This window comes from Muntiacus reevesi, chromosome 12 (assembly GCF_963930625.1).
Source record: "Muntiacus reevesi chromosome 12, mMunRee1.1, whole genome shotgun sequence".
NCBI classification, from domain to species: domain Eukaryota; kingdom Metazoa; phylum Chordata; class Mammalia; order Artiodactyla; family Cervidae; genus Muntiacus; species Muntiacus reevesi.
The window spans coordinates 38,091,975-38,106,365 of record NC_089260.1 but is presented as its reverse complement, the minus strand read 5'-3'; the positions used below and the strand labels follow the sequence as shown (position 1 = coordinate 38,106,365).

General features: G+C 38.8%; 1 long non-coding RNA gene across 2 annotated transcripts in view; it reads left to right on the top strand.

Annotated features, from left to right (window-relative positions):
- The window catches only part of LOC136145178 (uncharacterized), a 37,619-nt gene extending 23,761 nt beyond the window's left edge, over positions 1 to 13,858 (top strand). The window contains exons 2-4 of one of the 2 annotated variants that reach the window (XR_010658714.1): positions 225 to 382; positions 10,911 to 11,049; positions 13,512 to 13,858. This is a non-coding gene — a long non-coding RNA (uncharacterized lncRNA). Of the gene's footprint in view, positions 1 to 224; positions 383 to 2,063; positions 2,386 to 10,910; positions 11,050 to 13,511 lie in introns of those variants that run through there. The other variant, XR_010658715.1, reaches the window with a different exon arrangement.
- The last annotated feature ends 533 nt before the right edge of the window (positions 13,859 to 14,391 follow it).

The following is a 14,391-nucleotide window of genomic DNA, read 5'->3' as shown; positions in this document are numbered from 1 at the left end:
TGTTAACTATACTTACTGTGGTAATCATTTCACATTATAAACATGTATCAAATCATTATGGAACTTATACAATGTCATATGTCAATCACATCTCAATAAAACTGGGGGGAAAAAGTAGAGAATATATAAAAGCCATCACACCATGTTCCCCCCAAAATCAGTGATACAGTTAAGGAACAGTTCAAATATTCAATCCCTCTATTCTCTTTTGTTGTATTTTATAGCCAGGACATGGAAGCAACCCAGATGCCCATCAGCAGATGAATGGATAAGGAAGCAGTGGTACATATACACCATGGAATATTACTCAGCCGTTAAAAAGAATTCATTTGAATCAGTTCTAATGAGATGGATGAAACTGGAGCCCATTATACAGAGTGAAGTAAGCCAGAAAGATAAAGAACATTACAGTATACTAACACATATATACGGAATTTAGATAGATGGTGGCGATAACCCTATATGCAAAACAGAAAAAGAGACACAGAAGTACAGAACAGACTTTTGAACTCTGGGGGAGAACGTGAGGGTGGGATGTTTTGAAAGAACAGCATGTATATTATCTATGGTGAAACGGACCACCAGCCCAGGTGGGATGCATGAGTCAGGTGCTCGGGCCTGGTGCACTGGGAGGACCCTGAGGAGTCGGGTGGAGAGGGAGGTGGGAGGGGGGATCGGGATGGGGAATACATGTAACTATATGGCTGATTCATGTCAATGTATGACAAAACCCACTGAAATGTTGTAAAGTGATTGGCCTCCAACTAATAAAATAATATTTAAAAAAAAATTATAAACAGGAAATATAAGCAAACATGATGTCCCCTTAGAATTGTATATCAAACAGGAAAAAAAAAAAAAAACCTGACCCTTCTGCCATGAATGGATGTTAAATGTGCCTGAGACAAATGCTGATTCTTAGGCCCCAAAAAATCTTGTGGTCAATCTACCTTTAGGAGTAGTGATCTCTAATTTGTCAGAGTTTTACATTATTAGGGATAGCAATGATTCTGCATTTGTACAAACAGGAGATTGATTCATGTATTTTAATTGTCAGGGCAAACAAAATTCACGCTTATTAAACTCTCTAGAATACTTTTTAACTTTTAATTTTGTATTGGGGTATAGTCAAGTAACAGTGATGTGACAGTTTCAGGTGAATAGCAAAGGAACTCAGCCATACATGTATCCATTCTTCCCCAAACCCCCCTCCCATCTGCTTCCACATAACATTGAGCAGATTTCCCTGTGCTCTGCACTGGGTCTTTGCTGGTTATCCATTTTAATACAGCCGTGTGTACATGTCCATCCCAAACTCCCTAACTATCCGACTCCCCATCCTTCAACCATAAAAGTTCTTTCTCTAGACTGTGAGTCTGTTTCTGTTTTGTAAGTAAGTTCATGTGTATCAGTTCTTTTTAGATTCCACATATAGGGATATCATAGGATACAAATTAGCTACTGAAACCAAATACTTTAAGCAAATGATTTATTTAAATCAACTAGAGAAATACAGTTAAATTTAAACACTAGTTGAATTAATATGAAAATAGGGCTAAAGAAGTCTCCTTGCAACTACTGTAGATAGATTTGACTGTGGTCCCTGCAACAGTGAACAACCCATTTGTCTTTGAGGTCTTTCTAGAGTGTAGGCTTTCAGTAATGTGGATTTGGTATCATTTGGACTGGCCCACACACTTGAGATCTTTCTGCATATATGGGATAGATTCAAAAGAAGTTGGACCAAGAGGAAAACACACTAGAAAACTTCTACTTCCAATTTTTAAGGGACTATATAAAGTGATAGAAGTACCAAAGAGCAACAGTTAATAGATTAACACGTAATTCAATGGGAATGAAGAACGTGAAGTGAAAATAAGCAAACATACAATATATGGAAATGGAGCACTTGAAATGTTTCTAGGAGAGTGTAGAATACAATGGCACATTTTGAGATGAAAAACAATCTCCGCATATAACTCCATCTTTGGTCAATCTCGCTTCTTGGCTGTTTCTGGATCCTCTGTTGGATGCCTTCTCCCCACCATCATGTCTCTTTTTAGGGGCTCATCCACTTTTCCGTGATTCTCCCAGGAGCAGTCCGGCATCCCGGAGCTGACAGGTGAAAGTGGACTGAAGCCAGAACAGTTCCATTCTTTGAAGCCAATTGAAGAAGCTGACAGTAGTCACCCGCTAACTCAGGGAAACAGAAAGCCAACAGCTAAATAGTCTCTGGGTTTGCCTAAACCTGTGACCACCTTCAGCAAGGACACAGACTAATGAAGCAAAAAAAAAAAAAAAAAAAATCAAGGTTCATCACCAACCGCCTTAAAAAGGTCCATATTTATTCATAATAAAATCAAGCTAAAACTCAATGTTACTTGCTAAAGCTCCACACAATAAAAATAAACCACTTCTGGAAAACTTTACAAACGCATTTACTTATTTTATGGGTCATCGTTATTAAGCTACTTAAAAGTGTAGCTGAAGTTCAGCCCCAGACAGTAAACCACAAGGTACTAGAGAAGCAGGAAGGTAGCAATCTTGTACCCTCGCTTCTGTGGGATGTTACCTGTTTATCATGTGATAGGACTTTCCTGTAACTCAGCTGGTAAACAATCCACCTGCAATGCGGGAGCCTGGGTTCGATCCCTGGGTTGAGAAAATACCCTGAAGAAGGGAAAGGCTACCCACTCCAGTATTCTGGCCCGGAGAATTCCATGGACAGGGGAGCCTGGCAGGCTACAGTCCAGTCCTATGCCACATTCAAGCAATCCAGGGTCAGATAAAGCACAGCCCCTTTTCCTTGAAGAGTTCACAGTCCCCCAGGGAAAAGAAGAGACATTGGCAGAACTTCAGAATACTATGTAATATGACACAGGCCTGGACCCAAAGGAGGCTTAGATGCTGCCAGAGGTCATGTGTTACTCAGCGGGGTCTCCAAGGACAAGGTTTCCGTGAGGAAGTGATGCGTGACCTGAATCTTAAAAGATGACTTATAATTAATAGGTGAATGAGAAGGATTGACAGGATACGGAGATGGTGAACCTATAAAAAATGCACTGCTGTAAGACACCCAATTCCTGACCACAAGAGCACAAAAGCAAAGGATGAAGCTTTAGGATGAAGCTAGAGAGATGGAACAGGTGAGATCACAGAGCCTGCTGTCACAGTCAGCAAGGATTTCAGGTTTGAATCAATGCAAACAGATTATCATTTTAGAAAGATGGCTTATAATTTATTTATAGTTTCATAGTGCTCATACCTTATTTTTTTAATTGTTGTTGAAGTGTAGTTGATTTACAAAATGTTGTATTAGTTTTGGGTATGCAGCAAGATGATTCCATGAGATATATATATATTTATATATATATATATATAGCTTCCTTGGTGGCATGAGGTAAAGAATGCAATTCAGGAGCCCCAGCAGATGTGGGTTCAATCCCTGGATCTGGAAGATCCCCTGGAGGAGGGCATGGCAACCCACTCCCCACTCCAGTATTCTTGCCTGGAGAATCCCATGAACAGAGGAGCCTGGTGGGCTACAGTCCATGGGTAACAGAAAGTCGAACATGACTAAAGTGACATACACATACACACACAGACACACACACAGACTCAGACACATACACACACACACACACAGACAACACACAGATACAGACACACACAGACACACACACACAGACACAGGCACACACAGACACACACACACATGCGCACGCATGCACACTCACACACACACAGACACACAGACAACACACAGATACAGACACACACAGACACACACACACAGACACACATGCACGCACGCACGCACACTCACAGACACAGAGACACAGGCACACACACAGACACACACACACACAGACACACACACAGACACATGCACAGACACACACACATGCACACATGCACACACACACACACAGACACACACACGCACACACACACACATATATATAGTGAAGCATAGTCACTTATGTCCAACACTTATGTCCAACCCATGTACTATAGCTCGCCAGCCTCTGCTGTCCATGGGATTCTCCAGGCAAGAATACTGGAGTGGGCTGCCATTCCCTTCTCCAGGGGATCTTTTCAATCCAGGGATCAAACCCAGGTCCCCTGCACGGCAGGCAGATTATTTACTGCCTGAGCCACCAGGGAAGCCTATATATATAATTTTTGTATATTTTATATAATATGATATCTGTTAACCCAAACTTCTAATTGATCCCCTCCTTTCCACTTTGATAACCGTAAATTTGTTTTCTAGGTCTGTGAATCTATTTCTGTTTTGTAAATACAGATACAAATGATTCATTTGTATCATTTTTTTTAGATTCCACAATAAACAATATCATATAATATTAGCCTTTGTTTGATTCCACTTCATATAATAATCTCTAGATCCATCTGTGTCACTGCAAATGGTATTATCTCATTTTTTTGACTGAGTAATATTCCATTGTATATGTGTACCACATCTCCTTATAATTTAAAAGGAGGATGGATTTTAGTGAGATAAGACTCAATAGCATTAAAGAGATTACAGAAAACAACAGAAGATACATCCTTGGGTCTCAAGCAGTTGATATTTGATTTAAAAAGTGGTCTGATATATCTGTGCATGCAAACATACAAGCTAGTTACAAGAGCAAAAGTAGTAATATACCTATTAAATGTTGATAAAATTGTCTGAAATGATGTAAAAAATCTTCAGAGAGGAGTTCAGCTATAAAAGATTGCTAGGATTGTCACTGAAGAGGACAAAGACTATTTCAGAGGGCAGAATGGAATACAAAAAGCATGGACTGGAAAACAGAAAACAGATTGCTGTGTTTGGAACAATGAGAAAATCAGCCTAACTGGAAAGATAAGCAAAAGACAGTTGCAAATACTGCTTAGTTTTTTATAACAGCCCCCAAATTTCTCACCAACAGGAACTGGGGTGCTAGTCTGTCTGTAAGAAAGACATGGATTTCCTCAATATCTCATGAAAACATGATCGATATTTTTAGCAATGATCATTACAGTTCAAGTTTAACTTGAGAGAGAGAAAGATAATGGTAAAGGTTAAACAGTGATGAATCATTTTTATTTTAAAATGGATGTGACAGTTTATAATAGCCAGGTCATGGAAGATGTCCATCAGCAGACGAATGGATAAGGAAGCTGTGGTACATAACACCCTGGAATATTACTCAGCCATTAAAAAGAATTCATTTGAATCAGTTCTAATGAGATGGATGAAACTGGAGCCCATTATACAGAGTGAAGTAAGTCAGAAAGATAAAGACCAATACAGTATACTAACGCAAGTATATGGAATTTAGAAAGATGGTAACGATAACCCTATATGCAAAACAGAAAAAGAGACACAGATGTACAGAACAGACTTTTGGACTCTGTGGGAGAAGGCGAGGGTGGGATGTTTTGAGAGAACAGCATCGAAACATGTATATTATCTAGGGTGAAACAGATCACCAGCCCAGGTTGGATACATGAGTCAAGTGCTCGGGCCTGGTGCACTGGGAAGACCCAGAGGAATCGGGTAGAGAGGGAGGTGGGAGCGGGGATTGGAAGGGGGGGCTGATTCATGTCAATGTATAACAAAAACCACTACAATATTGTAAAGTAATTAGCCTCCAACTAATAAAAATAAATGAAAAAAAAAGAAAGAAAAAATAAATAAAAAAATAAAATGGATGTGAAATACAAAATGGGTACTACAGGAGTTAACTGAAGCTTGTAAACTCTGAGATCATTCAGGATGCACGGGGAATGATGGAAAATAGGCACAGGCAAATGTTTGGCAAAGAATTTCTTCAAATTCTCTGTCTCCAGACTGATGATTTTCCCCCTGTGAAGATATTATTTATGTGCAAAGCCAGAGGTCATAACAAAGGTCTACTGTGTGCCTTACAGTTATTCAAATATTATATTCTTGCTCACTCAGTAGCAATACCACTGGCTGGATGTAGGGGTAGAAATGTGCCTGAGGTTTTGATTGACAGGTTTGGATCTTGGTCTCCCTTGAGGAATTCTCTTCCTATAAGTCTTTGTTTACCTGGCATTTTACACATTATACCATAATGCTTATCAGAGAATTATATCAGATCGAAGTACTGGCATTTGACTCTAAAGTTTTATATATAAAAGATGCTGTTTGGCTGCTTATAACATAAATGCAAGTTTATTTCTCTGGAAAGGGGCACAGAGAATAAACCAGTAATTTTCTTTCACTGACATCAGGGGAAACTGCTTCCTGCTAGATCAATGCATAAAAATTCAGTTTTAATACCTTTGTAGTACCTTAGCACTGACGTTTGTATGTTTAGAAATGAGTGTGGAAAACCTTCAGCATTATATGAATGAAAAGGAAAAATGATTTAATTATGAGTAGTGTATACAATATTATGATTATTATTGCTAATGATAATAACACTGACAGATGATCCAAGAGCAAATTAACACATATTTTTCCAATTTTTATGTTGATGAAGTCCCTTAAGTGAATTAAAACCTGGTATTCTCTGCAGGGCAATACATTATTCTCTATACACACAAATAACTATGAAAGGATTAGTCAATTGTAGGAATTTATTATGTATAGTATTCTACCTTGCATCTATCATGCAATGAAGCATTAAAAGGCAGCTTATGGAGAAAAGAATATCTTAAATTATGGAGTTGTAAATACTCTGCAAACCATTTCTTTTGATGAACTGATTTCCTGATCAGAGCAATCTTATATAAATTTTGATCATTTTATATTTTTTCCATCTGTACTTCTTTCAAGTTCAAGTCTGGATAGTTCGAGTTTGTTGCTTGTCCCCCATTAAATTGCCTGAACTCTATCTTGAAGACCGAATCATGCTTATGTTACATAACACCCAAGGGGAAACGTGTTTCCTGTGGGGACTCAGTTAAAAAGATGCCTTTTCCACATAAAGATCTTTAATATATCTGAAATCACATTTTCCCTGAATGTTAAAATCTGCTTTCCATTACACTCTAATGGTAAAGGTTTTTGCATGGGCATCTGTGATCGGAAGGTTGCCTCAGCAGGGTCACATAACAGTCTCTCAAAGTAAACCCGTGGGGCCTTTCAGGAGGCCAGCCCACCGAGCCCCCATCCTTGGAGGCAGTAGCAGGCTGGGCTGCTCAGAGTAGAATCAGATCAAACCACCAGCATAGGAATTCTCCCTGGGCTGCAGCACTTCTTAGTGAGTGGTTTGTAATGAAGTCCACATTCCAAAGACAACACATTTTAAACACTATATGTTTAGGAGTGAAAGGTGAAGAAAAGAAAGTCAATATATGAGGTACCTGCAGTCCTCCAATTCATACAGACAGCAAGAAGGAGAGTGGTTTGCCAAAGTTGGAATCAGGAGGGAAGAAGGGAGAAATAGAGTTGACTGGGTACAGGACAGGATGTTAAAAATAATTCTGGGAATGGGTAGTGGTGACTGTTGCACAATCATGTGAAGTTACTTAAAACCCTGCACTGTGTACTTAAAATGGTTGCAACAGGAAGATTTATGCTATGTATACCTTGCCGTGAGGCTTCCCAGATGGCACAGTGGTAAAGAATCTGCCTGCCAATGCAGGAGACAGAGGAAAGGTGGGTTTGATCCTTGGGTTGGGAAGATCCCCTGGAGAAGGAAATGGCAACCTGCTTCGTATTCTTGCCTGGAAAATCCCATGGACAGAGAAGCTTGGCGGGCTACAGTCCACGGGGTCACAAAAGAGTCAGACAAGACTGAGCATGCACGCATCCCTCCTATCTTAACACAATTTTTTCAAAAAGCTCTTTTTTAAAAAAAGAAGAAAGCAGATAAGAGGTAGTCATAACCATTGCACTCATCGCCATGTGCCACTCTTTGTGACCTCGTGGACTGTAGCCCTCCAGGCTCCTCTGTCCATGGAAATTTCCAGGCAGGAATACTGGAGTGGGTTGCCATTTCCTATTCCGGGGTATCTTCCCAACCCAGGGATCGAACCCGCATCTCCTGCATTGTGGCAAATAGATTCTTTACCACTGGCGCCATCTGGGAATCCCAAATTTGTATCTCATCCAAATCAAAAATGTTATTCTTTCATTTTTCATAGTTATTCAGGTCGTTTCCCCTTCTGAGGTGAGAATAATAATGAATTTGCTAATGTTTTCTCTCTTGGACATCTATATTTTCTGCTTTTTCAAGTCCCTGAGTTGCCTGCACAACCCTCAGGCATTGTGATGCTTCAGGATCTAGAGAAAGATGCTCAGTATCTACCACGTTTGTGATCTCAAGCTATCATTTATTATTAAAACTCAGGAAGTATCTAGGTGGTTTGCAGAACCAACTACCATGACTGGTTCTCTCTGGTTGAGAGGTTGGCACTTTTATTTCCTATGGTGACAGTTTTCCTTTGCTGAGAGCTGCAAGGTGTCAGGACTTACAGTTTCTAAATTTGGGTGGCTGGATTGTGGCATATGAGGTGGAAATGCTGCGCCATGATCCAGAGAGGTAGACCCACTTCTTCCTGAGTGACCAGCAGTATACACCACAGATGGAGCCATTGAGAAACTTAGCTACTATCTGAACTCGTTAATATTCCGCTATGAAATTTGTTACTAGGCAATTATGATTCAAATGGACAAATCTTTAATCTCTTATGTCTAATGACACTTGCAAGCAGAAATGCACTTCTTCTATTTATGGTTAAATATTAAAACCAGACTTTCTTTTGAGACAATAACCTCAGTTCAAAGAAAATCAGCCATAATGCAATCACACATATGTAAATGTTAAACATGTACATAAACCAGAAAGACAATTCATGTTTGATTGTAGCAAGAATGGATTATGATTCTTTTGTAATCTTTTCTTTGAAATTAAAAAAAAAAAATCTAAAGAAAAAATCCACAAGTTCTAGTTTCAGCTCCTCTTCATATTAAAGAGAAAAAGGTGATTAAATATTTAGCATTCAGAGCTCCCTATGGAGTATTTATTATCATGACCATTGCAAAATGAAGAAAAAACACTCAGAAGAATTAAATAAAACTGCCTAAAGAAAGCTAGATAGGGGCACAAACAGGGTTCAAGCTTGTATCTAACTTAAAACATATTCTCTTTTACTTCCTTATGTTTTCTTTCAATAAATGATTATTAAGATTGTATTAAATGAAGGATGGGCTTCTCTGGTGGCTCAGACAGTAAAGAATCTTCCTGCAATGCAGGAGACCTGGGTTCAATCCCTGTGTGGGAAAGATCCTGTGGAGAAGGGAATGCCTGTACTCTTGCCTGGAGAATTCCATGGACAGAGGAGCCTGGTGGGCCAAGGTCCACGGGGTCACATAGAGTTGGACACGACTGAGCAACCAGCACACACACACAGGAAGGATATTGCAAACAGCCTATATAGGCTAGAAATAAACACACGACACAAGCTCCCGATCTTCTATAAATTAGCTAATACAGCAAATATGTTGATAAAGTGATACAGTCTTTATATACATAGAAGAGTCTCGATCCTTAAGACTAGAATGTTTCAGATAAGTCTTCAAGTGAAACTAGGAAAAGAGCAATTGACTGGAGGGAGAGCATATTCACAACCAGGTGGGTTGGGGAGCTGCTGCCTTGTAGCTTCAGAAGCATCACAGACACAAGAGCCTTGATCTTACACAAGGTAGATGATAAGTAGGTGCTTATTGAATTAATTCTCAAGAGGACTAATTAATAAAATCATTTGGCTGGAAAGTTTTGTGCAGAAAAATAAAAGCAAAGATAAAATTGGGAAGACGAAAAGGAAATGTGGAATGGTTTCAGAGCAAGAATATGGGCTTTGAACTCTGTACTCTAGGAGATGGGGGGTCATAGGTGTGTGTGTGCTCAGTCACTTCAGTTGTGCCTGATTCTTTGCAGTCCCATGGACTGTGGCCCGCCAGACTCCTCTGTCCATGGAATTCTCCAGGCAAGAATACTGGAGTGGGTTGCTGTGCCCTCCTCCAAGGGGATCTTCCTGACCCAGGGATCAAACTCACGTCTACTGCATTGCCGGCAAATTCTTTACTGCTGAGCCACTGGGGAAGCCCAAGGTCACATAACATGGATGATAATAGATGGAGTGGGATGTTGTCTAGGAGGGCCTGGAAGGGGTGGGATTGGTGAGAAGGAGAAAATAGCCCAGATATGAGATAACAAGAACTTGTGCTGGCAGGGGGGAGAAGTGGGGAATGGAAGGATTACCCTTGCTTTGAAAAAATAGAAAACTATTTCAAGAATAGGAATTCCCAGGTGGCACAGTGGTAAATAATCTTGCTGCCAATACAGGAGACACAGGAAACATGGTTTAATCTCTGCGTCGGGAAGATCTCCTGGAGTAGGAAATGGTAACCCACTCCAGTATTCATGCCTGGGAAATTCCGTGGACAGAGGCGCTTGCTGGGCTACAGTCCATAGGATTGCAAAGAGTCGGACATGACTGAACACACAAGCACGCATTTCAAGAAGTATGGTAAGTAGATTCCAAAGAAATGGCTAAATCACTGTTAACAAATTTCTCTTACAATTGAAGATTAAAAAAAATTGGTGTGAATAAATTTATTTAAGTTTTAAGACATACGTTTTAAAGCAGTTTCATCATTTGATTGTTATTTACCATTCAATTAAGTAACTGTCTATATCCTTTTGCACAAAATAACCCATATTCAAATCTTATGGAGTCTATACAGAAAAAGGGTATCAGCCTTTTCAATTAATTTAATAAATTTGTTCTTAATTTTAAGAACTCTCAAAAATTTGTTCTTTATATTTTAAAGAAAACAATATAACAAAGCCCTAGCCCAAGAAGATAGTGTTTTACTTCAGCATTTATGAAATTAAAAGTTTTTAAAAAATGAACATCTTTTGGCTTTCTCTAAGTCCTTTTCACAGACACAACTGAGCAACTAAACTGAACTGAACTGAATTAAAGTCCTTTTCACTTTGACAAAGAACGGCAAAAAAAGCTCAGAATTGTAAGATCTTCCATCATTTGGACTGAATATAATTTCATCCTTAAGTGAGTATTTTTTTTTTTTAATCCTGGCCTCCTACTATAATCAAAATAAAGAGTATTGGTTACCTGCCAGGAGTCAAGTCTGACGCCACGGTACAAGTGCAATGGATTGCTCTTTGACTTCTCACGGGGCACTCAGGGTAAACTAACACCCTAAAGTCATCCTGAGTTGCCCTTCAAAATCACTTGCAGCTATTCGTTATTTAATCTCCACATCAGTGCTTCTATGACATAGGTCAGGATCTCTTTGTAGGCAACCAGGTGGCTGAGGCAAGTGACACAAAAGTCAAGAGTTTCCTGGCTTCATCCAGCTGCTCAATTTTCATCTCTCTGTTTATTAGACCAAAGTAGTAAGGCTTAACCCAACTGTGTATTCAAAATGCATCATCATAAAAGATAGATGTCTTGGCTGCAATAAAAAATTTTAAACTCCCAAATAAATAAAACAATATTTTATACAGCTGGAGAGTTGACTTTATAGAAAAGTATTTGTTAACACAAAAATGATCTTAGCATTAAGAGCTTATATTTCTTAAAAGCTCTTCAGAGCTTAGAGTACTCAGCAATACACTGGGAAAGATGGTGTTTCAGCATACCTACTTCCTACTTTGTTCATCTTTTGCTTTAAATGTTTATCCACAAAAGAAGCCAAGTGAAGTGTTTTCTATGGGAAAAGCGTAACAGCTGAATGTATGAATACACACACACACACACACACACACACACACACATATATGTATAAAGACTAGTATAACAATCAGTGCTGAAAAATAGGAGATGAATTACTGTTAAAAATCAAGAAAAAAAATAGGAGAGAAGACTGGATTTTTCTATTTTTGATGTGAAAAGAAAAGGGTGGCTTATCTTCATCTGTATACTCCCAGACTCACCTCTCCCTAGGTATCTGAGTTCTGAGTTTGAATATTAAATGTCTATTGATGTAGTAGAAATAATGAGATCTATTTGTCTATCTATTTATCTGTCTACACATACACATTTAAATTCAAAACATACCATCATTTGATGCATTCATTTTTTTTGAAATGTCAGTGTTTCATTTCATATAAAAAGACACAAAAAATTAAGGGAATAAATTAAAAGAAGGGTCAGAGATATGTGACACAATAATAGTGACAGAAAGGACTCCTGGGAGCCATAGAGAACCTTTATGTGTCTCTAAGAAGCCTGCAGCTTGGTTATTTAAGGTAAATACTTGTCCCAGGTCTCTTGATCTGTACATTCACAAAGCAATAGACTGGGAAGCCACACACCAACTATCAAGTTCTCTCTTTGCTGTTTAATAACAGTATACCTTTTGCACAACCATTGAAAATTTCTGTGTCTCATGTTTAGTCCTAGGGAAAATCGTACTATAAACTTTTAGGTGTCCTCTGTCTTTAGGATTGGGCTTCCATGGTGGCTCAGACGGTAAAGCATCTAAGGAAGAATAAACAAAAATTAAAGAGATTCTTCTTTCCTTAAGTTGAATTTAAGAATTTTTCTCATAGCTAATAAATATATTTTCAAGAACTAAGGCCAAGTTCTAACAGCAAACGCATTATCCAACCTTGTGTGCGTTGCCAAATATTTCCAAGGAGAAATGCAAGCGTATGTGTCTATGGCATGTATATGTATGCATCTGATATTTGCCCACACCAACATACAACTGTGAGTACAAAGTCATAGCACAGCATATTGAACACTATGAAAGTGAAAGTGTGTTAATCGTTCAGCCGTGTCTGATTTTTTGTGACCCCATGAACTGTATAGCCCACCAGGCTCCTCTGTCCATGGAATTCTCCAGGAAAGACTACTAGAGAGGTAATCATTCCCTTCTCCAGGGATCTTCCCAATCTAGGGATCATTGCAGGCAGTTTCTTTACCGTCAGTGACAATGGAAGCCCATTGGACATTATAGGTGTAAAAAAATCTTACTTTCTTGTATAAATAATAAGTATCTAGATGCTATGGGATAGTCTATTGGGTTTATAAAATGTATAAAATGTAAATCACAGAAGCTGTCCAAATGTAACAGTTCTATTAATAAGTTCAAGGTGGTTAAAGTCATTCCTGCAAAAATTGGCCAGTTCTTACTCTACAATGAATGGATTAAGTAAACACATTTAGGCTTATAGTCTAAGTGCATAATCATCCTCATTGAGAATTATATCTTTTTAAAGTTGACTGTTCATGGCTTAATCTACTTTGCATTAGGGGAGGAATAAATTAGGAGTTTGGGATAAACACTACTGTATGTAAAATAGGCAACCAACAAGGACCTACTGTATAGCACAAGGGACTCTATTCAATGTGTCATAACAGCCTATAAGTTAAAAGAATATGAAATATATATATATGTAATATTCCCTGGACAGAGGAACCTGGTGGGCTACAGTCCATGGGGTCACAAAGAGTCAGACACGACTGAGTGACTAACTTTCATTTTCATATCTATATATCTACAGATATATATCTTGGGTTTCCCTGGTGGTGCAGCAGTGAAGAATTCTCCTGCAATGCAAGAGACACGGGTTTGATCCCTGAGTCAGGAAGATCCCCTGGAGGAGGGCATGGAAACCCGCTCCAGTATTCTTGCCTGGAGAATCCCATGGACAGAGGAGCCTGGCAGGCTATAATCCATAGGGTCGCAAAGATTCAGACACGGCTGACATGACTTAGCATGCATGTGCAGATACATATGTATAACTGAATTACTCTGCTGTACACTTGTAACTACCACAACATTGTAAATAAACTCTACTTCAGTTTAAAAAAAAGTAAAACAGAGATGCCTATTCCATCATGTTTTGTGAGTTTTGCAAGGTTTCAAAATCTCAGGCGGTGCCAGGGCCTAGCTGGTAGGGTCACAATAATCTCAAAATTACTTAAACTTTAAATTCCAGAAATTCTATTAAGTAATAAAGTGAGAAGTGTATGAGTCTTCTTTGACCACAAAAGTATTCAATGAAATATATTACAGTTTTTAAGAGAGAAGGTCCTAAGCTTTCTTGCCTTTGTTTCAACGCCGACTCTGACATTTTCTAACCAAGTGCCTTTGGACAAGTTATTTAAAATCTCTGTACCTTGAAGTCCTTCCTCACTGTTGAGAACAAGATGGCTGTAGTCTTTATCTCATAAAGTTAGAATCTTCTGTGTGTTCAAGAAAAAGAATCACTAGCAGAGAGGAAACATGTGAAGGATGTCTGATGTCTGTTTTCCCATTGAATGTCCTGTGTCCTTCAACAGCCTTCGGACAGTCCTGGGAACAAACAGCTAAAGCTCTCTCTCTCTCTCTCTCTTTTTTTTTTTTTTTTTTTTTTGATGTTGCCTTTTGTGGACACTACT